At 38.1% G+C, this 22,567-nt stretch overlaps 1 protein-coding gene across 1 annotated transcript in view; it reads left to right on the forward strand.

Annotated features, from left to right (window-relative positions):
• The first annotated feature begins 4,919 nt into the window (after positions 1–4,919).
• LOC103118494 (glycoprotein hormones alpha chain) overlaps positions 4,920–22,567 on the forward strand; it is a 41,903-nt gene continuing 24,255 nt past the window's right edge. The window contains exon 1 of the mRNA XM_007528716.2: positions 4,920–5,019. The gene's annotated coding sequence lies outside the window, so the exon portion shown is untranslated. The remainder of the gene's footprint in view (positions 5,020–22,567) is intronic.

Here is a 22,567-nt window from a genome sequence, read left to right on the forward strand (position 1 = left end):
TCTCTCAATTTCTTTCTTATCCATCAAAAAGAAAAAAAAAAGAAGGGGGGAAAGAAGGAAAAAGTGGCCATTGGGAGCACTGGATTTGTCATGCAGTCATTAAGTCCCAGCCATATTCCTGGTGGGAAAAAAACTATGAGGAGGATATCAGTAAACCCACAGAGATAGAGATGAATTTGTTCTCATCAAGAAGGATGGGAATAGGGTCAACACATGGAGATCTTGGTGGTAACTCTCCACTCACATCACTTCCATTTGGCTGTTCTTGATGATCCTTGATATAAACTGCAGAGAACAACCAGCAAAGAAGAAGAAGATGATGAAGAAGGACCAGGACGTGAATAAAGTACATATGAATAAAACAGAGTTGGAGTCCTGTTTGGAAGGGCTGACCAATAAAGTTTTCTAAAAATATTAGTTTAATTTATTTTATATAATATAGAAAGAGTTTCACATGTGAGAGAGAAGTCAGAGCCCATTATGATACTTATAGTGCTGGGGATTGAATTGGAAGCTACAGGTGTGCAAATCCTGTGTTCTAGCAGCTGAACTATCTATCCATAGGGCAGCTATATGAGACAGATCTGTAAGATGCAGTCCCAAATCTTAGGCATGTATTTGATACTGTTCTTGGATAACAGCCACACCCTGAACTTGAATGACAGCATTGTCAAGATCAAGATCCAATATGAGGGTTCTCCAATTGCAGCCAAATCAAGACTGAACCCATATGTCAGAGCAAGTATGAAGAGCCACAGATGTTGGATGGGAAGCATGAAGATATGCTCTGTTGCAGTAATATGGAAATTTCCTAGATGAACCTGAATTTCAACTCCTTCTATGCTGTGCTCTTGGGCTTTAGAGGTCAGAGGGCTTCCCTGAGGCCACCATTGTTGATATTCAGTAGTATGGGAAACTGATCACTAAGGATGGCAATTCCAAGCTGGCCAGAGCTGGAGGCTTCCCTACACTGTAGCTGTGAGAGTATCAGGAGCTTGAGAATGGCAGACTTCCTTAGACACAGACTGCTTCTTACCCCAAGCTTCTGGAGGGCAAGGGGAGCGGGCTGGAGTATGGGACACAGAATCTGAGTACCCAGACTGGAACCAGCCATACACTTAGAATTCAAGTGTCTTCTTCAAAATAAAGTGTCAGTTGGTTCTACCAATCCACAAATAAACAAAAAACATATTATCTGATGACTAGCAGTGAAGAATTTAGGTCAGGACAATTGGTACTACTAACCAATTCTTTTAAAAATATATTTATTGATTGATTTAATAGTGATTGACAAAACCATAGGATAACAGGAGTACAATTCCACATAATTTTCACCTCCAGAGTTCCACATCCCATCCCCTCCATTAGAAGCTTTCCTATTCTTTTTTTTTTCTTTAAGCTTTCATATTCTTTATCCCTTTGGTAGTATGGACACAGGAACATTATGGGGTGCGGAAGGTAGAAGGTCTGACTTCTGTAATTGCTTCTCCACTGGACATGGGCTTTGACAGGTCAATCTATACACCCCCCTGTTCATATCTTTCCCTAGTGGGACAGGGTTCTGGGGAGGTGGAGTTCCAGGACACATTAGTGAGGTTATCTGCCCAGGGAAGTCAGGTTGGTGTCATAGTAGCATCTGAAACTTGGTGGCTGAAAAGCATTAAGATATAAAGCAGAACACATTTTTTAATAATCAGGAACCTCAAGGTAATAATATAGCAGATGAGATTTGGGGTCTCCATTTTGTAAAAAGCTAGGAAGTCTATTTTAGGTATATTCCAAGGGACCCATGATTTCACTATTTTTTGTCTGAGCCCTACAATTCTTATATTGGTAGGAATTATAGGATTCCTGATACTCATATCAAGAGCATGTTTCAGAGGACATCTCCTTTACTTAATAAAAATATCTGATTCCCACTTGATACACATTGGTCCTGGAAAGAGATGAGAAATGTATGAATGTAAAGTAGGGCTAGGGGTCATTTGGTCTCATGCTCTGGAGCAATACTGAAGCAGTTTTAAGGAGGAGAATTTCCCACTATCTGATTAATGACTAAGGCATGAGCAGCCTAAATGATGTTTGAGCATCTCTTAGAGGCTGAGATTATGCAGAATCTTTCCACCCTATAATCCAGTCAGAATTCAAGATTGAGGGTGGTTGGGTATGTGGGAAAATGGGATCAGCACAGTGTTCACAATAAGGTTTTCTGCTTTACCCTTAAACATATTTTCTGGATACTTAGAAGCTGTTTATCTTCTTCTCAGATTGGTCTGTTTCAGTCTAATTGTCTTTAGTCTCCCCCATGCCCATTGGAGAGATCCCAGAGTCCTAAAAGATGTCCATTCTGGTTTCCAGAGATTCAGCAATTGCCTGTACTCAAGTGCACCCAGGGTCTACATCAGACAAAGAGTGGAAAGAAGCATATAGGGATTACTGAAATAATAGTATTAAAAATCAATTTATTTATTTATTGGATAGACACAGTGGGAACTTGAGAGAGGAGGGGGAGAGAGAAAGAGAGGGAGAATAATTTCAAGTACCTTGACTCCTTCACTACTCATAAAACTTGATCCCTATAGGTGAGGACCAGGGATTGAACCTGGGTTCTTGTGCATTGTACATGCATGCTCTATTGGTTCCACTACCACCTGGTCCCTGACATAATAATATTCTTACCTCATATGGCAAAATTGTCAAATGTTTTAAGGTCAGGATTCTTTAGGTAAACTCATGTGACATCTAATAACCTGCTAACAACTTCCTACCCTGCAGAATTAGGGTAGGAAGTTCTTTATGGGATGTACCCCCACCTTTTCTCCATCCATCACACTGTACTATAAATACAACTGAACTATTTTATCAACACAGTTGCTTCCTTTTTGGTTCTTGAGCAAAACCCATTTCTTCTGTGAAGTCTCTCATCGACAGCTCATTACTGAAAGCATTCTGAGATGGAAGTGGGAGAAAATATGTGCAAAGTAAAAAGAAATGGGAAAATGTTCAACACATTACTTTCTACCAGTGAGTTTTTTATCCCTTTCTCCACAGCACTGTTTGCCAAAACTGTTGACATTTCAGACTCTGTGGAGATTATGCATAATTGTGACAGCCGTTTCTTTAGTGCTCTAGGATGCAAGTGACAGAGGTTGTTCATTTGAGAAACAGGATGTTTGAATTATTGATTCAGTCACACTGTTTTGACTGAAGTTCCAGAGAAAAATTCTTGGCTGCTTTGCATGTGTCGAGTTGGCCTGCTTCTTGTCCATCAATTCTGGGGGAGATTTTGTTGCCACCATTTGGGTTACATATCACGTCTCAGGCTGTTCTTTCAGAATGTCAGTCACTTCAGCTACTGCTGCTGATTATAAACCTTATCTCAACAGAGAAACTGCTACTGTTTTTGTGGTTGTGACAGTGAAGTAGTTGTTTGGTGCTTTGGGATATCATCTTATCATAGATGACCATAGCTAGCTGTTTCAGTTATTTGTGCTGAGTGGAGACTCACAGAACTGAATGACTGTCCAGTTTTAAATTTCATTTTGCTATAGGTTTTTATGCAGCTTTTTTTGTTTTTATGCAGTTGAGCATAAAAACAAGTCATATTGTACTTTAACCACATTCTTGGCTACTGAGCAATGCTGTGGAGGCATGTCCAACACAGATAATATCCATGTCCATTCAATGATTTTGCTACAGTAGGTTCCAGGTGGAACCCAGGAATCTATATTTTAAACAGTCTGATAACATGGGAAACATAACTATATGGTATTAAAGAGTTAATCCCCCTCTCTGTCTTCCTCTCCTCTCTCCATTTCTCCCTGTCTTATCTAATAATAACGACATCAATAACAACAACAATAATAAAAAACAACAAGGACAACAAAAGGGATAATAAATAAATAAATACATTTTTGAAAAAATAAATACATAAAAACTAAATAAATAGAGCAGATAGTGAGACAAAATCTTTGAATGATCATAGTCTCTGTGAGGATAAAAACCATAGTGCCCCACTAGGAAAAGACAGAAACAGACTGGGAGTATAGATTGACCTGTCAATGCCCATGTCCATCAGAGAAGCAATTACAGAAGCCAGACCTTCCACCTTCTGCATCCCATAATGATCCTGAGTCCACACTCCCTGAAGGATAAAGAATAGGAAAGCCTCTTATGAAGGGGATGACGTGCAGAACTCTGGTTGTGGGGATTGTGTGGAATTGTACTCCTCTTATCCAACAAACTTGTTCATAAGTAAATCAATAAAAAATAATAAAATGTGAACTTTGGGGAGGGGACACCACAGTTTGACCCCTGGGACCATTGGAAAGTATAGTATATATTTTCTACTGAGAGAAGTTAAGCTCTATAAAAAAATGAAATGAGAATAAAACAACCACAAATATTGAAAGCCAATCAGTCCTCAGAATTGCCTTTGAATACAGATGCACATTTAATATTTAAAAAATATAAATAGGGGTATGTTTTATTTTTTCTTCCTACTGGAATATTGTAAGCCTGAAGGTGTTATCTATTATCTGAAATTTACAGTTCCTCTCTCATTTTAAGTAAACATCAAGTACTTAGATAATTAAATGTGATTCTCATAAGGTCTTGTTTATAGGAAAGTGTCAACTTTCAGGATGTTATGTGCAAACCTTGATAGAATTACATTGAAAATGACAGTGTACTTTCTTTTCATAGGCTGACCTTGTGGTCACCACAGCCTGCAAATAGTTCAAAACAAAAAAATAATCCAAGTCTTGACACAAGATAAGATCAAGCTGATGTCACTGTAATTATACCAAGTACCATTCAATCAGTAGATGGAATTTACTCTTGATACCTGGGCTTAGATGTAGATGGGGACATGCAGTTTTTATTAGTCTGCTGGTATAAAAGGCAGGTGGAGACTTTATTAACTGCCGTGACTGAAAAACTACAAGACCCAGCTAAAATTCTACCTTCAAATCTCCAACCAACTGCCCTACACGCAACCTGCCAAAAGCCCAGAGGAAGGTAATGTGACAGAAAATATCTGGGGAATTTTAATAGAGTGAGGAGTAAAATGTTGAGACAATAGGGGAGCTGTGCATGAGCCTTTGCAAAAGGAGAGTTAGATATCTCCACATTCTGTTGTCAGCACTCATAATTGAATTGGGAGGAAGTCTGCAAAATTGTGGTTTGTGATCAGAGGCTAAGATATTATCTATCAGAAGCTAGAAACCAAATATCTCCTGCTGAGATGCTTGAATACCAGTCAGTATCTAAAAAATTTCCTCAGTGATTAGTGGATACCATTTGAAACACTCTTCCTGGGGTCAGTCAGAGGCTGTGTAGACACATTACTATGTAACTTGCTGATAACAGTTTTTATCGCCAGCATTGAAATGATGCATAGCTAACTATATATTCAAGCTAGCTAGATCAACTTATGTGGAAGTAGATAGTAATGGGATTACTTGAACAGGATTTTTTTCTTTCAGAAAATACTACAAAGAGTTAATAATATGTCTCCAACATACAAGTCTTAATAATTTACTTAAATAAAAGCATTAAAAAATTTCTTTACTGGGGGATTAATGGTTTATAGTCTACAGTAAAATACAATAGTTTGTACATACATAGCATTTCCCAGTTTTCCACATAACAATATATCCCCCACCCAACTAGGTCCTCCTCTGCCATCATGCTGCAGTACCTGAATCCTCCCCCAAGTCCACCCTAGAGTCTTTTACTTTGGTGCAATATACTAACTCAGGTCCAAGGAAGTTTTTTTGTTTGTTTGTTTGTTTTTATTTTTGCCTCCAGGTTTATCGCTGGGGCTCGGTCCCTGCACTATGAGTCCACTACTCCTGGAGACCATTTTTTTCCATTTTGTTGCCCTTGTTATTGTTGTTGTCATTGTTGGTATTACTGTTGTTAGGACAGAGAGAAATGGAGAGAGGAGAGGGAAACAGAGGGAGGGAGAGAAAGACACCTGCAGATCTGCTTCACTTCTTGTGAGGAGACCCCAGAGAAGCTGGGAGCTCAAACCGGGATCCTTAAACCAGCCTTTGTGCTTTGCTACATGAGGCTTAATGCTATGTGTTACTGCCTGGCCCCCACATTTTTCCCTAATGAGATTTTCTGGAAACTTCCACTAGCCTGAGTTCTATTGGCATAGACTCTTGTTAAAATGGCAGTTAATTGAAGTGTTGATGATAGAAAACAAAGTGTTCCTTTGTATCTCTTTACTAGTTTGGGCACATGGGAAAAGTTAGGGGCTGATAAATTTTGGGGTTCATTAGAAGTGAAAGAGTTCCATTTCATTTTCATTACAGTCTTTTCTCTATTCAAATGTAAGACATTTTACATGAGGAAACTTTTAAAGCTTATTTCTTTAAATACATTTGTTTGCTTAAGATAAACACAGACAGAAATTGAAAGTGAAGGAAAGATAGGTAGGGAAAGAGAGAGAGACAGACAGAGAGAAAGAGAGAAAGAGAGAGAAAGAGACTTGCAGCACCATTTCACCACTCTAGAAGTTACCCCCCTACAAGGGGGATCAGAGGCTTGAACCTTGATCTTTATGCACTGCACTGTAATGTGTGCCCTTAACCATGTGTACCATGACCTGGCCTCTTTTTAAAATTTCTGAAGATGTCTTCTCACTTTTTAATTTTTATTTATTTATATTTCTGACATCAGGGTTGTCACTGGGGCTCAGCACGTGCATGACAAATCCACCATTCCTGGTGGACATTTTCCTACTTTTTTCTTCCTTCTTTGATTTGATAGGATGGAGAGAAATTGAGAACAAGGTGGGGAAATAGAAAGAGGGAAAGAGAGATGTCTGCTGCAGTGTTTCACCACTTGTGAAACATCCCTTCTTCTTGTAGGGATTGGGGGCTAGAACCAGGGATTTGCACAAGGTCAAGTGTGTATTCAGCTGGGTACACTACCACCCAGACCCCTGAAGATGTCTTTAAAATAATTGCTTAACTCTAATTCAATCACTCAAAATTAAAATTATGTCATTTAAATTTCACAGTAATTTTTGCAATAGTCTTGAATTATTCTGAAAAGATAACCATAAGAGTTTATGAAGAAGTTTGTGTTTTCATTTCAAATTTAACTTTGCTCTGGGTTTATATTTTCTTTCCTTTTTCTCAGTAGTGGAGTTGTTAAACATTTGAGTCATAATTTTTATCATTTCTTACTGAAAACTATAGTATGGGAACAGTGTTAGAAAAGCAATTGGTTATGTCACAGAATGAATTTTCAGTTTTATTGTTCATTTCTTTTTAATGTGGAACTCAGATTTGCATAAAAACTCAAAGAGCTGAGAAATAGAAATGGCAACATTAGATGGTAATGTACATCTTTACCCCAAATAGATCAAGATAATGTTTCCACAGAGAGATGTACAAGAATCAATTGCTATTTCCATGAGAATGCCATGACCTATAGCACCAAAGTTCACTTTTGTATATTGCAAGCTTTAGAGTAGTTGCAAACAGTCTATGGCTCTTGCAGATACTGGCTTGGGTGCCTCACATTTTGGCACTGAGAGCTCTAATGTTGCACACAGTAAAGCAGAAATTCTTGGTTGATCAGTCAGAGTTACATTATAGAAATGTCTTTAATACACTGAGGCTTAAAGAGCGGGTGGGGTCTAGAGTGAACTGAAAGAGAAATCAAAGTTAATAATGGGAAAGAATTTAGAAAAGACAATTGTACTAACATGATTCATATGTGAATCAAAGCCATAAAAGAGGAAATGAAATAACAAAATACTTTGGGGGCAGGAGGTAACCCTTGAGCACATGTGACCCAGACTGAAACCTATATATGGGAGTGTCGGGGGGGGGGCAAACTTCATGAAAGGTGGAGTGGTGTTATAGTGTCTCCTTGTCTCTGTCTCTCACCTTCTATCTAAAAGAAAAAAAAAACTACCTCAGGATCAGTGGGTACTAAGTCCCAGTGATCGCCCTAGTGGAAAAAAGAGAAGAAAAAAAAAAAAAACTACTTGAAGGTAGGTAAAAGGACACTATCTTAGGTTAGATTACTTTCCAGGTGATTTTGGCAGTTTTTCTTTTTATTTTCTAAAATGCAGTTTTACAGTCTAAAAATAGGTTTCCAGGGTAATGTTCTTATACAAATATCAAGAGAGTCAAATAAAGGAATATAGGTGAAAACTAATGCTTCTCTCCATGTTTTTACACTTCCTATCAATCAGACACTAGTCCTTATAACTGGATGAGTCAGAAAATGCCTCTTTAGACATATGGAATGACTTTCCTAAGGTTGTTCTGAAGAAGATGATTTCAGATAAATATTTAAAGCAAAGCATAAATTACAAGGGCAAATTATATTTAAACTGATATAACATAATTTTGCCTTAATAAAATGATATTAGCTTTTTATTCTGGGATAGACCATCTGAAAAAGTTGTTTCAGGAGTTCACAGTGAAAGGGAAAGATTTTAAAAACATTATTTATTTATTTATTCCCTTTTGTTGTCCTTGTTGTTGATATCGTCATTGTTGGATAGGACAGAAAGAAATGGAGAGAGGAGGGGAAGACAGAAAGATAGACACCTGCAGTCCTGCTTCACTGTCTGTGAAGGGACTCCCCTGCAGGTGGAGAGCCGGGGGGCTTGAACTGGGATCCTTACATAGGTCCTTGAACTTAGCACCACGTGCACTTAACCCACTGCACTACCGCCTGAATCCCCATGAAAGGGAAAGATTTGAAAGGAAGTATAGTGAAATGTGGTTCAGAACTTGGAGTTCGGAATTGTCAAGAAAAATTTTAATGTCTTGGGAGCTGGGCGGTGGAGCAGCTGGTTAAGCATACATGACAGAAAGTGCACAGATCGGCATCAGGATCCCGTTTTGAGCCCCTGGCTTCCCACCTGCATGGGGATCACTTCACAAGCAGTGAAGCAGGTCTACAGGAGTCTGTCTTTCTCCCTCTCTCTCTCTCTCTCTCTGTCCTCCTCTCTCGATTTCTCTCTGTCATGTCCAACAACAACGACAACAATAACAACGACGACGATAAACAAGGGCAACAAAAGGAAAAAAATTAAAGTTTTGACTATTCTAGTGATGAATTTTATGGCTTTGTATAGTTTATTTCACCTCTTATTTGCCAAGATAAAAGCAAAACCTCACAGGGTTATGAATATTGGTTATATTTGTATGTTCAGGGCGCTTAAAATAATATTTAGCATACATGAGTGCTCAATTAAACGTAGGTATGATTTTTTCAAGCTTTTTATTATGCAAGTCCAGCATTGCAAATACTGTTAAGAATACTAACTGCAAAAATACTTCATGCTGTGTTATACTTCTCTTAATAGATTCACTGAGTATGTTATATATCTCCACCCCCACCCAATACACTCAGAGGAAACATTTTAGAACCAAGAAAGGACTTCCATATCTCAGACCTTGGAAGATGCACTATTTGTTGTTGTTTTAAAATAGAGCATTTGTTACATCTACTATTTTGGTTCAAAGGACTCTAAAAATTTGTGGGTAAAACAGAAAGTTATGATCCTTCAGAGTTCCATAGGCAGAGTGTGGTCAGCTAGGGATCTCTTAGAATTGTCAAGGATTTTCAATGAAACAGTGGAGGGGGGTAGAGTTTTCTGAAGGCTCCACTGAACTGGGCCATTTATACAAAATGCTGTTTCCATTCATTACTCATGAGTGTCTTTTTTTTTTAAATAACCAGAGTTCCTTTTATTATTTATTTTGTATAAGAGGGATAAGATTCCATACAATTTCCACTACCAGAGTTCCATATCCCATCCCCTTTATTGGAAGCTTCCTTACTTATTTCTTTGGGAGTATGGACCAAAGATCTTTATGGGGAGCAGAGGTGGAAGGTCTGGCTTCTGTAATTGCTTCTTCACTGGACATGGGTGTTGGCAGGTCGAGCCATACTCCCAGCCTGTCTCTCTTTTTCTTAGTGGGGTAAAGTTCTGGGGGAGTTGGAGTTCCAGGACACTGGTGAGGTCATTTGAGGTTGGTGTCATGGTAGCATCTGCAACTTGTAGGCTGAAAGCATTAAGATATAAAACAAAACAAATTGTTCAATAATCAGGAACCCAAAGATAAATGTATAGGAGATGAAATTTGGGGTCTTCATGTTGGAAGAAGCTTGGAAGTGTATTTACCTAAAATAGAGGTATATTTAGATATATTCCACAAGGCTCTGACTTTACTAATTTTTGCCTGAGCCAGCTAACATTGCAGGTTGGCTGAAAGTTTTGTCTGGCAAGATGGTGTCAGAGTTGATATAGGACTAGAAAGCTGGATCAGGACAGAGCTCCCAAATGTGGGAAAGGTATATACATATCATTAACTGTAAACCCCATTGATCTGACCTAGGGCCCAAGTCTATCATATTTAGCACAAGTGCCTGTGCAACTTCTGCATCCCCATCAGTCTGAGCTTTCATTCCATGGTCACAGTTGGAACAGTCTAGGGTACACTCATTTCAGAACTAGTCTTCATCAAGTGGTTAACCCAGCCTCCCTTCAGAGTGAGGAAGTTTCTACCACTGTTGTTCTTCATCGAGGGCAAAATCCTATACAGGCCCACAAGAAGGTTTATATTGTTTTCCTGATGGAGATGACCAATAATGGTGGAGAGAGGGATCTGTTAGAGGTCTAGGCCCATTATATCTATGCTGAAATCCCAGGATTCCCTGACTGAGGCCCCAGATGATAAGACTGCCTGGTAATGACCAAAAAAGCCATCATTACAGTGTGCAGGTCTCTTGCCCTTACCCAGCTTTTGTAGTCCTCACTTTATCTGAGAGGGTTAGACTTAGAGTGATTAAGGGAAGTGAAACAGGGAGTAGGTAAAGAGGGCATCTAGGTCTAAGTAGAAACTATTTGATTAAGTACTTTATTGTATCTTTTTTTTTTTTACATCTTTGTACTTGCTGCACTTACTGAGTCACTGTAGACAATTGTACACTTTTACTTTAAGGTATATATATCCCCAACTTATGGATACATGTGTACATGTGCCCTATCTTATGGGCCCTGGTCTATATCTAGGTTCTGTAACTTTGCTATGAAGTGTGCCACCCAAAATGGAACTAAGGAGCCCTATGAGCTAGGAAAGGTCTCACCAGAATATTGGAGCTGGAAGGTTGACATCCAGGCCTGGTGTCTCTGCACATAGTATGAAGTAAAACATGTTGAGGTGGCACTGGTTGCCTTGATTTGGTTGACCTGAGCAGACACAATGTCAAATGGTATGCATCAAAAGAAGCATGAAGTAAAATAAGCAAAGCCTCAGAGGATCCAGGACTGGGAGAAATAAGGGTTTATAGAGAGTGAGGGGGAGTCGGGCAGTAGCACAGTGGGTTAAGAGCATATGGTGCAAAGTGCAAGGACTGGTGTGAGAATCCTGGTTCCAGCACCCGGTTCCCCACCTGCAAGGGAGTCGCTTCACAGGCAGTGAAGCAGGATTGCAGGTGTCTATCTATCTCTCTTCCCTCTGTCTTCCCCTCCTCTCTCCATTTCTCTTTGTCCTATCTAACAACGATGACATCAATAACAACAATAACTAAAACAACAAAGGCAACAAAAAGGAAATAAATAAATAAATATTAAAAGTATTTACAGAGAATGAGGAAGCTTCTTTGCTGTCTTAGAGTTCAAGAAGGCAATATGTAATTATTACTATAATCAAGTTATTTGGGAACTTGGATTACTATGGAAATCCCATGGTTAAGATTTACTGTAGACCTTACCATGATTTATGTCATTTAATGCTATTTACAAATAACTGACAAGACTGGTTACTTCTGGTCTCCTTGGTCTAAGAGTATAGGTGATTAATATTTCAAAAACAGTTATTATTAGAAATGCATTAACAATTTAAGCCCAATGTTAAAATTCAATCAGTTTACTAAGTTGAAACCTTCAATGCTTAGGTTGAAGAAATATATACTCAGAACTGAAGACTATGCATTAAAAAGCTGGGGGCATTCAATCTATTTTTCTACTCTCATACTGATTAAATAGTGATTTGTAAGATTATAGGTTAATAGAAGCATATATTAACACCATTCTCACCACCAAAATTCTGTCCCTACCTCTACCTCTACAGTGGAGCTGAAAATCCACCCTTCCTCTGTCCTCCAGAGTTCTTTAATTTGGTGCAATACTCCAAACTCAGTCAAATTCTGCTTTCCATTTCCCTTTCTGTTCTTCTTTCTCAATTTCTGTTTGAGTAGGATCATCCCATATTCAGTGCCTTTCTTTTTGTCCATGTGGCATCTTTTTCTCCAGGGCTTCTCTATGAGCTAGAGATCTTTTGCTGTAGTAGCATCTCTCTCTGTCTTCTCTCTCTCTCTCTCCCTTGCTCCTTTCCTCCTTTCTTCCTCTTCTCCTTTACATAGAGATGGAGACACACACACACACACACACACACACACACACACACACACACACAGAGAGAGAGAGAGAGAGAGAGAGAGAGAGACCATAGAAGTTTACTTCCATGCAACAGAGGACAGGTTAAAATCTGTGTTGCATACATGGCAAAACAGTGCATTGAGTGGACTATTTTACCTGCCCAATAATAGTTCTTTCCTAAAAGATGTATTTTGAGTGAGAGAGAGAAACCAGAGAACCAGACTAGTCATGGAAATTGTACCTGGTGCCTCACAAATGGGGACACTGAACTTTACCCACTGAGCCAAACTTCTGGCTGCTGTTTTTACTTTTATTTATAAAATAGAAATATTGATCATAGGATAAGAAGGGTACAATTCCACACAATTCCCACCACCAGTACTCTGTATCCAAATACCCTCTCTTGATAGCTTTCCTATTATTTATCTCTCTGGGAGCATGGACCCAGGATCACTAATGGGATGCAGAAGGTGGAAGGTCTGGCTTCTGTAATTGTTTCCCTGCTGAACATGGGCATTGACATGTTGATCTATACTCCCAGCCTGTCTCTCTTTTTCCCTAGTGGGGCAGACCACTGGGAAGGTGGGACCTCAAAACCTAGATAAAGACCAGGGCCCATGAGATAGGGCATATGTACATGTATCCATAAGTTAGAGGAAAATACGTACCTTAATGCTCTTTTTATTTTAATGAGATCAGTTCTGGGGTGAGGCTGTAGGGAAGCAGGACTCCAGGACACATTGATAGGGTTGTCTGTCCAGGGAAGTCTGGTTGACATCATGCTAGCATCTGGAACCTGGTGGCTGAAAAGAAAGTTAACATATAAAGCCAAACAAGTTGTTGACTAGGGCTTACCTAGATTAAATGGGGTACAAAGGCAGACACGCCCCTGTTTCATGTGAGAGTGGCAGGGTCACACTGCAGAGGGAATAGCAGTTGAGTAGTGTCTTTGTGGTCATCTTTGGGAAGTACCACCTGCCATAGCAGTGAACATGGAGGGGCAATGCACAACAAGGGACTTGCAGCAACTCTGCTCTGTTTGAATCACTGGAAACCCCCTTTCAAAGTGAGGCAGCAGGACAAGAAATCTACAGTCCTGTGCTGTTTATCCAACTATTGAAAGACCTTAGGGAAAATTATGTTTAATTATGTTTTTATGTTCTAGTGCTTTTAAATGGAAATGATTCTCAGCATGTCAAAAGACTGCATGAATAAAAAAATAAATAAAACTGCATGAAAACAGTTCAAATAAATATCACTGAATATAATACACAAAATTTAAAATAAAGATTCATTCACACATTGTAATAGTAAAGTTCCATATTAAAATATTTTCTGCTCAAAACTGAGAATTTAAAAAAAATTTACTTATAGAAAGGAAACACTGACAAAACTATAGGATAAGACAGGTACAACTCCACACAATTCCCACCACCAGAACTTCGTATCCCATCCCCTCCCCTGATAGCGTTCCTATTCTTTAACCCTCTGGGAGTATGGACCCATGGTCATTGTGGGATGCAGAAAGTGGAAGGTCTGGCTTCTGTAATTGCTTCCCCACTGAACATGGATGTTAACAGGTCTATCCATACTCCCAGCCTGTCTCTCTCTTTCCCTAGAGGGCAAGGGCTCTGGGGAATTGGAGCTCCAGGACACATTGGTGGTGTTGTTTGTCTAGGGAAGTCGAGTTGGCATCCTGCTAGCATCTGGAACCTGGTGGCTGAAAAGACAGTTAACATATAAGCCAAACAAATTGTTGACTAATCATAAACCTAAAGGCTGGAGTAGTGCAGAGAAGAATTGGGGGGGGGGGGGTCTCCATTTTGTAGATAGCTAGTAGGCATATTTTAGCTATATTCCAAAGGGTCTGTTACTATACTAGGTTTTTTTTTTTCCCCTGAGCCTGAAATCTGATATGCAGGTGGATCCAAGTTATTGTCTGGGGAGATGATATCGTGGCTGGAAAAAGGACCTGAAAGCTGGATCAGGGAAGAAAGTAGCTCCCAAATATGGAAAAAGTGTATAAATATTGTTTACTGTAAACCCCATTGATTTGATGTGATCTGGGGCTCAGGGTATCTAAGTCTAAGTAGACACTATTTCATTATGAACACTTTTTTAACAGAAGATAAATTTATTGACAAAAAGGCAATATATAAATTGGGAACTTGTCTAACACAGCATAAGTTGCAAAGCAAACAGATATAGTTAGGGTCACAGTCTATACATATGTATGAATCACACATATTTACAAGGAGAAAGGTAGGTGTGTTCAGCAGGAACCTCCCGCTTCCTCTATAGAGTCTGTATCTCCCCCAGTCCTGGAACCTCTAGGGTGGGGCTCACTTTCCTGCATGTTTATCTTAATTCATACCAAATGATATTGTATCCACTGATCCTAGCCTAATCAACACAACGAGTACCACCTCAGCATGCTTCACTTCAGACTGTGTCCAGAGATGTCAGGCATGGAATGTCAACACTTCAGCCTCCTTACTCGGGTGAGACCTTCCCTTTCATAGGATTCTCTAATTCCATTCCAGGTGGTTCACTTCCTAACAAAGTCCCAAAACCTAGATATAGACCAGGTCCCGTGAGATAGAGCATATGTTCACATGTATCCATAAATTATGGCAAATTATATACCTGAAAGCAAAAATACACAATAGTCTGTAGTAAGACAGAATCTTATTTTTGTACCATCACTGAAAAGGAAGCAAATATGGAAAAAAAAAAAAAAAACAGAAAGCAAGCATTGTTTCTCTTATCTGAGAAAGAAAAGGAAAAAAAGGAAAAACACCCAAAAGTAGTAATAGGTGTAGAGGTTACTTAGAAAGGAAGTGAAGGCAGGGCAGTAGAGGAAATGGGCAAACTATGTATAACTATACAGAGATATAAATAAATAGATAGATAGATAGATAGATAGATAGATAGATAGATAGATAGATATAAAATCATCCCATATTTGTCACCTTGGGAGAACTACTGCAGTTTTCAATGGAAGGAATAGTGTTACAGAATTCTGGTGGTGGGCACCGTATGAAATTATACCCCTATTATGGTATAATTTTGTAAATCAATATTATATCACTAAAAACAATAAAAATCTCATTCTTTGGATATTTATTTTTCTGAGCACCCAACTGTTTTGTTTTCCAATAGTACTTATTACTATAATAACATTATTTTACAATTGGGTAGTGTGCCAGATGATTTAATTATGTAAAATGTAGAAAAATAAAACAAAAGAGAAGGCAAAACAAGTCCTTGGACATCAATTTGAAAGCTGAGGTTAAGAGAGGGAAAGAGGGTGGAAAGGGTACAGTGGAAGGTGGGGAGGGTTATTGGTTCTTTAATGGTGGCTATCCTCTGAAAAGTTACATTTAGAGAGCTGTGCTCCTGTGGTTCTAAACCACATTGAGTGATGTAACATTGTTACTCCCATTTAGAAACTGGGTATTTTAAGAAAACAATGTCCATTTGATATTCTTATGGTGAAAATACTATTTCATGGGACATAAAGTTTTTCTTATTAAAATTTCCCATTGATTTAGCATGCCGTCAATTAAAAGAAACTGCTAGTCTTCTAGAAAAATTAGAGGGGTAATGGTAAAATGATTTTAATTACATAATTATGTTGACACTATAAAATATCTTTAAATAGCAACTATAGCACAAAGTGTACAAATAACAAGTCTCTTAAATTTGATCAACAAGAAAAGAATTTTCAAAAACATGATTGTTAAAAAAAGTGATCATGTTCTGGGTCCGTACTCCCAGAGAGATAAAGAATAGGAAACATTCCAATGGATGCAGAACTCTGGAGGTAGGAATTGTGTGAAATTTTACCCCTCTTATCCTACAGTTTTGTTGATCATTACTAAATCAATTTAAAAAAGATAAAGTAAGAAAGAAGAGAAGAAAGGAAGAAAGAGGCATGGATTGAACTGTCAATGCTATATCCGATGGAAAAGCAATTACAAAAGTCAGACCTTTCACCTTCTGTACCCCATAAAGAATTTTGATCCATACTTCCAGCAGGATAAAGAATAGGGAAACTTCCAATGGGGAGGGGTGGAATATGGAACTCTGGTGGTGAGAACTGTATAGAATTGTACCCCTGTTATCTTACAGTCTTGTTAATCATTAAGTCACTAATAATTTTTTTTTAAAAAAAAGGGATAATAAAGGAACTGGCATAGTTTTTACAATTCTATGAATGCTTCTTTTTTTTCTTTCTCTCTAAATCTTGCCTGCATTTGTGCATGTGATTTTTTAACCAAATACATAAAGGTCATCTTTTTTTTTTTTTTTTTTGCTTTTTAATTGTTTTTATTTTCTCTTTACTAGTGGTTAACTTAGTTACCAATGTTCAGAGTTCCTCAAATCACTTTTTATTTTTCCCTGATCCTTCCTTCTAAAGATGCTAATTCTTTATTCATGGCTTATATCTCTCTATTTCATACTTCTTTTTGTTTCTGTTGCTACTACCCCAACACAGTTCTTTGATTTCTAACCAGGATATTTAAATAGACTCATAATTGATTATGAAATTTTGAACCTTTTTCAATAAGAATAAATTTAAGAATACAGTTTTGACCTTGCATTGTTTTTCCTACTCAACCACATCTTGTGTGTATGGATGTTTATAAATATGCTTTCTAAAGTTTCACTAATTTTCTGTAGTTGTTGAGCAGATAATCTAGTAGTTTCCAGGAAAAATGAAAAAAAAAATTCCCAAACTTCACAAACTAACCTTAATTTAAACTATAAGATTATTTATGAATTATTTATGATTCACATAGTTTAGTAGTATAATTTGTCTTAAGTGGTCCATCTTTGCTTAACTTGTATGCTGTGCTTTTGTAAGTGTTCTACAAATCAAATATGTAAATTTAAATAGGTCTAACAGAATATATCTAGCTTACATATTACAATAATAATAAATACTACATGTGATTATCTCACTAATTCATTGATTAAAACAAATACAGAAATAGCTTGTTGATGCAAGAAAATATAAATAAATTGATGAAGTAAAAAAGGCAAAATTATACAAACTTTCAGTTACAAAATAAATCATGGGTATATAAGGAACATCACACTAGCTATAATTAATAATACTGTAGCATATTTGAAAGTTTCTAAGAGTGGAGACTTAAAAGTACTCATCACAAGAAGATAATTTGTAGCTACATTTGGCCATGAATGTTAACTCGAATTATTGTGGGCATTGTTTTACAATATATACAAATATCCAATCTTCATGTTAAACTTATGATTTAACATGAAGCATTAACCCTGAATTAAAAAATAAATACAGTATTGAAAGAAAGATTAATTCGTAGGTAAGGAAATATCTCTCCAAATTTAGTAGCTATTAATCATTAATAACTTAAATGTAGAAGCAGATAAAAATAGTATAATTGAATAATATTATATTACCATAATAATTTAATTATTGTATTGAGGAAAGTATGGTCCTTTTTTTTTCCATTTGCAAAAGGATCAAGCATGCCAAAAAATGTCCCATTGAGACAAATTAAAGGTCATCTTTTAATCTTTCGTTTAAAGATTATTTTATTCATTTTTTCATTTATTGTATAAAGACAGAGAAATCAAGATGGGTGCAGGGATAGAGAGAGAGAGGAAGACAGACATTTGCGGCACTGCTTCACTGCTTGTGGATATATGGGGACCCTGAAGACTGGTCCTTGTGTATTGCAACACGTGTGCTCAACCAAGTGCCCCACTGCTTGGCCCCTTTTCTTCTTCTTCTTCTTTTTTTTTTTCTTTTTCTAATAAAATCACTTTAAAAATGGTCTATAAGATCTATTTTTTTCCAGGCAAGCAAGTCATATTTGGTGATTAATAGTGGTTTACAAGATTGTGAGATTATAAGGTGTAGTTCCACACCTAACCCACCACAAGCGTTCTGTGCCTCCACCCTTTCAACAATAACTACTATAGTACTATAAAATCCCCTTTGTCATTTTCTTTTCACTTCATTTGAAAAACCAGGTTGGGTCTCCTTTAAATTCTTGTGAAGACAGTGAAAACTTGTAAGGAGTTGGTAAATAAATAGAAACTTCACCCCAAATATTTCTGTTAAATTGTGTGATCTGTGATGTCACTTGTTTCTGGATATTGAACCATTTTGGGACATATTCTTTTCTTCTTTCCTTTTCTTTCTTTTTAATTATTGATTTAATAATGATAGACAAGTGGGATAAGAGGGGGGTATAAGAGGCTGGGTCAACATACTCTGCTACTCTAGGAAGACTGGTCCTGAAATGAGTTGGGGACATACGCTTTGCCATTTGGACCTGTTGGGGAAATTATAAGGACTATTAGAAAGTCACAACAATAAAGTACATCTCTCTCTCTCTCTCTCTCTCTCTCTCTCTCTCTCTCTCCTTGCCTCCAGCGTTATCGCTGGGGCTTGGCGCTTGCACTGCAATCCACCGCTCCCAGAGACCATTTTTTCCTCCTTTTTTTTCTGTTTAGTTTGACAGGACAGAGAGAAACTGAGAGGGGAGACAGAGATATGGAGAGAGAAAGAGACACCTGCAAACCTGCTTCACTGCTTGTGAAGTTCTCTGCTGCAGGTGGGGGGCGGGGGTTCTAACAAGGTCCTTGCGTGGGTCCTTGTGTGGGTTCTTGCACATATTACCTGAGCTTAACCAGGTGTACCACTGCCCAACTCCTTACTACTTGCTCTTTATTTTCATCAGTTTTTCATGTTATTCTATCCATGGTCTCAATATATCAAATGTCTCAATGCCTCCAAATACTTTTATTACAGAATTTATTCCTCTAAGTCATAGTTATTTGCCTTTTTATCTGGGCTGGATAGCAGGAAGCTTTCATATTTGTGTCTCCCACACTTGGCACTATGCCTGGAAAGTAGAAGGTATTTATTCAAAGTCTTGCAATCTTTGAAGGTTCATTTTGGACCTTCCAATGTATACTTAATAATATTGAATTCCTGTCAAATTACCCCAAATTCATCTTTTTATAAAGACAGAGGACAACGTTAATCATATACCTCAGAGTGGATGAGGGGAGTATTAAGCAGTCTCCTCCCAGTCACTCACTCATCCTTTGACACCACCTTTGGGAAAAAAATGACAAGTGAATGTCTTAATGAGTCTTAAGATTACCTTAGTAACTGGGAAATTTCTGTCTGAAAGAGTTAGAGGAACTTGGACGATGACTGAAGTTGGGGCCACATCTCACTTCTGGACCTAGAGTTCCAAAATGTATTTCAAGAATAAGTTAAAGACACACTTACTAGAATGTGAAAGCAATTGTCCTGAACAGTAGCTGTATTAGTTATATCAATCTATATGATTGATATTCCTTTAAGGAATTTCACACACGCATTATGGAAGTTAAAATTTAGTCTGAGTTCTAGTCCCAGTCTACTAACTAGCTATGTAAATATAGATAGCTACCTAACCTTTTTAAAAGTCTCATTTTACTTATTTATACATTAATTAACAGAGTTTAAAAGAAAGATTATCAGAGTAACATACACTAATGCTTTTCTGACAGGATAGTTATACAATTAAAGTGAAATACAGTACACAAGACAGGGCTGCTGTGTAATAATACATTTGGTGTATGTTCTGTCATTGTCATCATATTATTAACTATTTAAATTAAAGTAATATTGGAAGATGAAAAAATAACCTAAACAGACAGTTACTACAACTAGAGCACTGAGGAAAGAGAAGTAGTAACCAGGGTTATTCTAAGCTGAGTTTCCTGACCACTGAACAAAGATTTTCTAAATCCAGAGTGACCTGTGTGGTCACTTGACAGAAAGGAAAGGCGAACCTGCTTGGGAGCTGGTAGGATCTCATCAAGAGGGGCTGGGAGTTAGCATAATGGTTATGCAAAAAAAAAAAAGTATTTTCATGCCCGAGGCTCTGAAGTCCCAGGCTCAATCTTTGGCACCACTAGAAGTGGTGGAATTGAATAGTGCTCTGATTTTTTAAAAAAGAGGTAGTGGCTGGCGTTGCACCCAGTAGAGTGCACACATTACTTTATGCAAGGTCTGGGGTATAAGCCCCAGTCTGTATCTGCAGGGGTAAAGTTTCGTGAGTGGTGAAGCAGTGCTGCAGATGTCTCTTTTTGTCTTTTGTCTTATTCCTTACTATCTTGCTCCTCTTTCTCAATTAAAAAATATACATATTTCTAGGCTAAAATGTTATCTTCTGTGGACTAGATAAGATAATAAACTTACAGGCCCAGGGAGGGGCAGTGGCACACCTGACTGTATACATTACCATGAGAAAGGTTTGAGTTGCTGGTCTCCAGAGGTGTCTTTCTTTCTCCCTATTGCCCACTCCCCTCTCAGTTTCTCTGTCCTATCAAATAAAAGGGAAAAAGGCTTACAGGTCTGGTTTCTATGTAGCAGTTATTGTTTTCCCTTATCATTTTTACTTGTAGTTTAATATAATTTTATTAATTATAAGATTTCAGAGTTATAATTTCACAACCATGCATGAACAGTGTGGATCACCAAAACCTCTATCAAAGCGCTGAGCCTCCCCACCACCACCCTCTGTCCCATACTCAGCATAGTTCTCACAAGGTCCAAGGACTGATTATTAATGTCTATCTTGTTCATTGGAATTTAAAGATCTTCCTCCTCCTCCCCCCCTCCACTTCCTTCTCTCCCTCTTCTTCCTCTTTTTTTTTTTTTGTATCTTTTATTTACTTGGTTTTCTCCTCCCCATTTTTAATTAATGATTTAGTAATGGTTCACAAGATTATAAGGTTACAGGGGTGTAGTTCCATACCACACCCACCACTGAAGATCCCCACCCTCACCCCACCCAGTGATAACCACCATAGTTTTTTTTTTGTTTGTTTTCTTCATTCTTTTTTTTTAAATTTTTTATTTAAGAAAGGATTAGTGAACAAAAACATAAGGTAGGAGAGGTACAACTCCACACAATTCCCACCACCCAATCCCCATAACCCACCCCCTCCCATGGTAGCTTTCCCATTCTCTAGCCCTCTGGGAGCATGGACCCAGGGTCGTTGAGGGTTGCAGAAGGTAGAAGGTCTGGCTTCTGTAATTGCTTCCCCGCTGAACATGGGCGTTGACTGGTCGGTCCATACCCCCAGTCTGCCTCTCTCTTTCCCTAGTAAGGTGTGTTTCTGGGGAAGCTGAGCTCCAGGACACATTGGTGGGGTCTTCAATCCAGGGAAGCCTAGCCAGCATCCTGGTGGCATCTGGAACCTGGTGATTGAAAAGAGAGTTAACATATGAAGCCAAACAATTTGTTGAGCAATCATGGATCCCAAGCTGGGGTTATACCCCAAGAACTCCATAACACCCAACCAAAAAGAGGTGTGTACTCCTATGTTCATAGCAGCACAATTCATAATAGCTAAAACCTGGAAGCAACCCAGGTGCCCAACAACAGATGAGTGGCTGAGAAAACCACCATAGTTCTTACAAAGTCTTAGAGATAATTTGGTCGCTTTTTTTTTCAAGTTCTTCTGTTTCAGTTTCCTCCACTCCACATATGAGTGAAATCATTTGTAGTTGTCTTTCACTTCCTTACTTCACTAAGCAAAATCACATCCAGTTCCATCTTTTTTGTCCTGAAAGACACAATATAATCTTTTTAAATTGTAGAGTAGTAGTATATGGATTATATGCCCCATAATCCCTTTATCTAGTCATTTATCAATGGGCATTCAGGTTGGTTCTACTCCTTGGTAATTGTGAATTCATTTATGAACAGGGGTGCATGTATTTCTTTGGATTTGTGTTTTCATGTTAAAGGTCTTACTTCTGATGTTCCATTTCAACTATTATTATTTTGCTTTTTTTCCCCTCTTAGGTGGTTAGCTAGTTGGGCTAGATGGGGTGAATGGAGTGAAACTCTGGTGGGGCTAACCCTCCAAATGTCGGCTATATTTAATTTTTTTAAACAAAATAATCAGGTCTTTAATCCTAGCCAGTCATCTTGAAAATGTGCTATGAGTCAGTTGGACTTCCTGGTGTGGAGAGTATGGGTGAGTCACCTCCCTTTATCACCACCATCAGAAAAACTGAAAATTTTTCTCTGGTTGTGGTGGAGCAATATTAGCATCTTTGCCAAATGAAGGGCAGGA

Source organism: Erinaceus europaeus, chromosome 13 (genome assembly GCF_950295315.1).
Source record: "Erinaceus europaeus chromosome 13, mEriEur2.1, whole genome shotgun sequence".
NCBI classification, from domain to species: Eukaryota; Metazoa; Chordata; class Mammalia; order Eulipotyphla; family Erinaceidae; genus Erinaceus; species Erinaceus europaeus.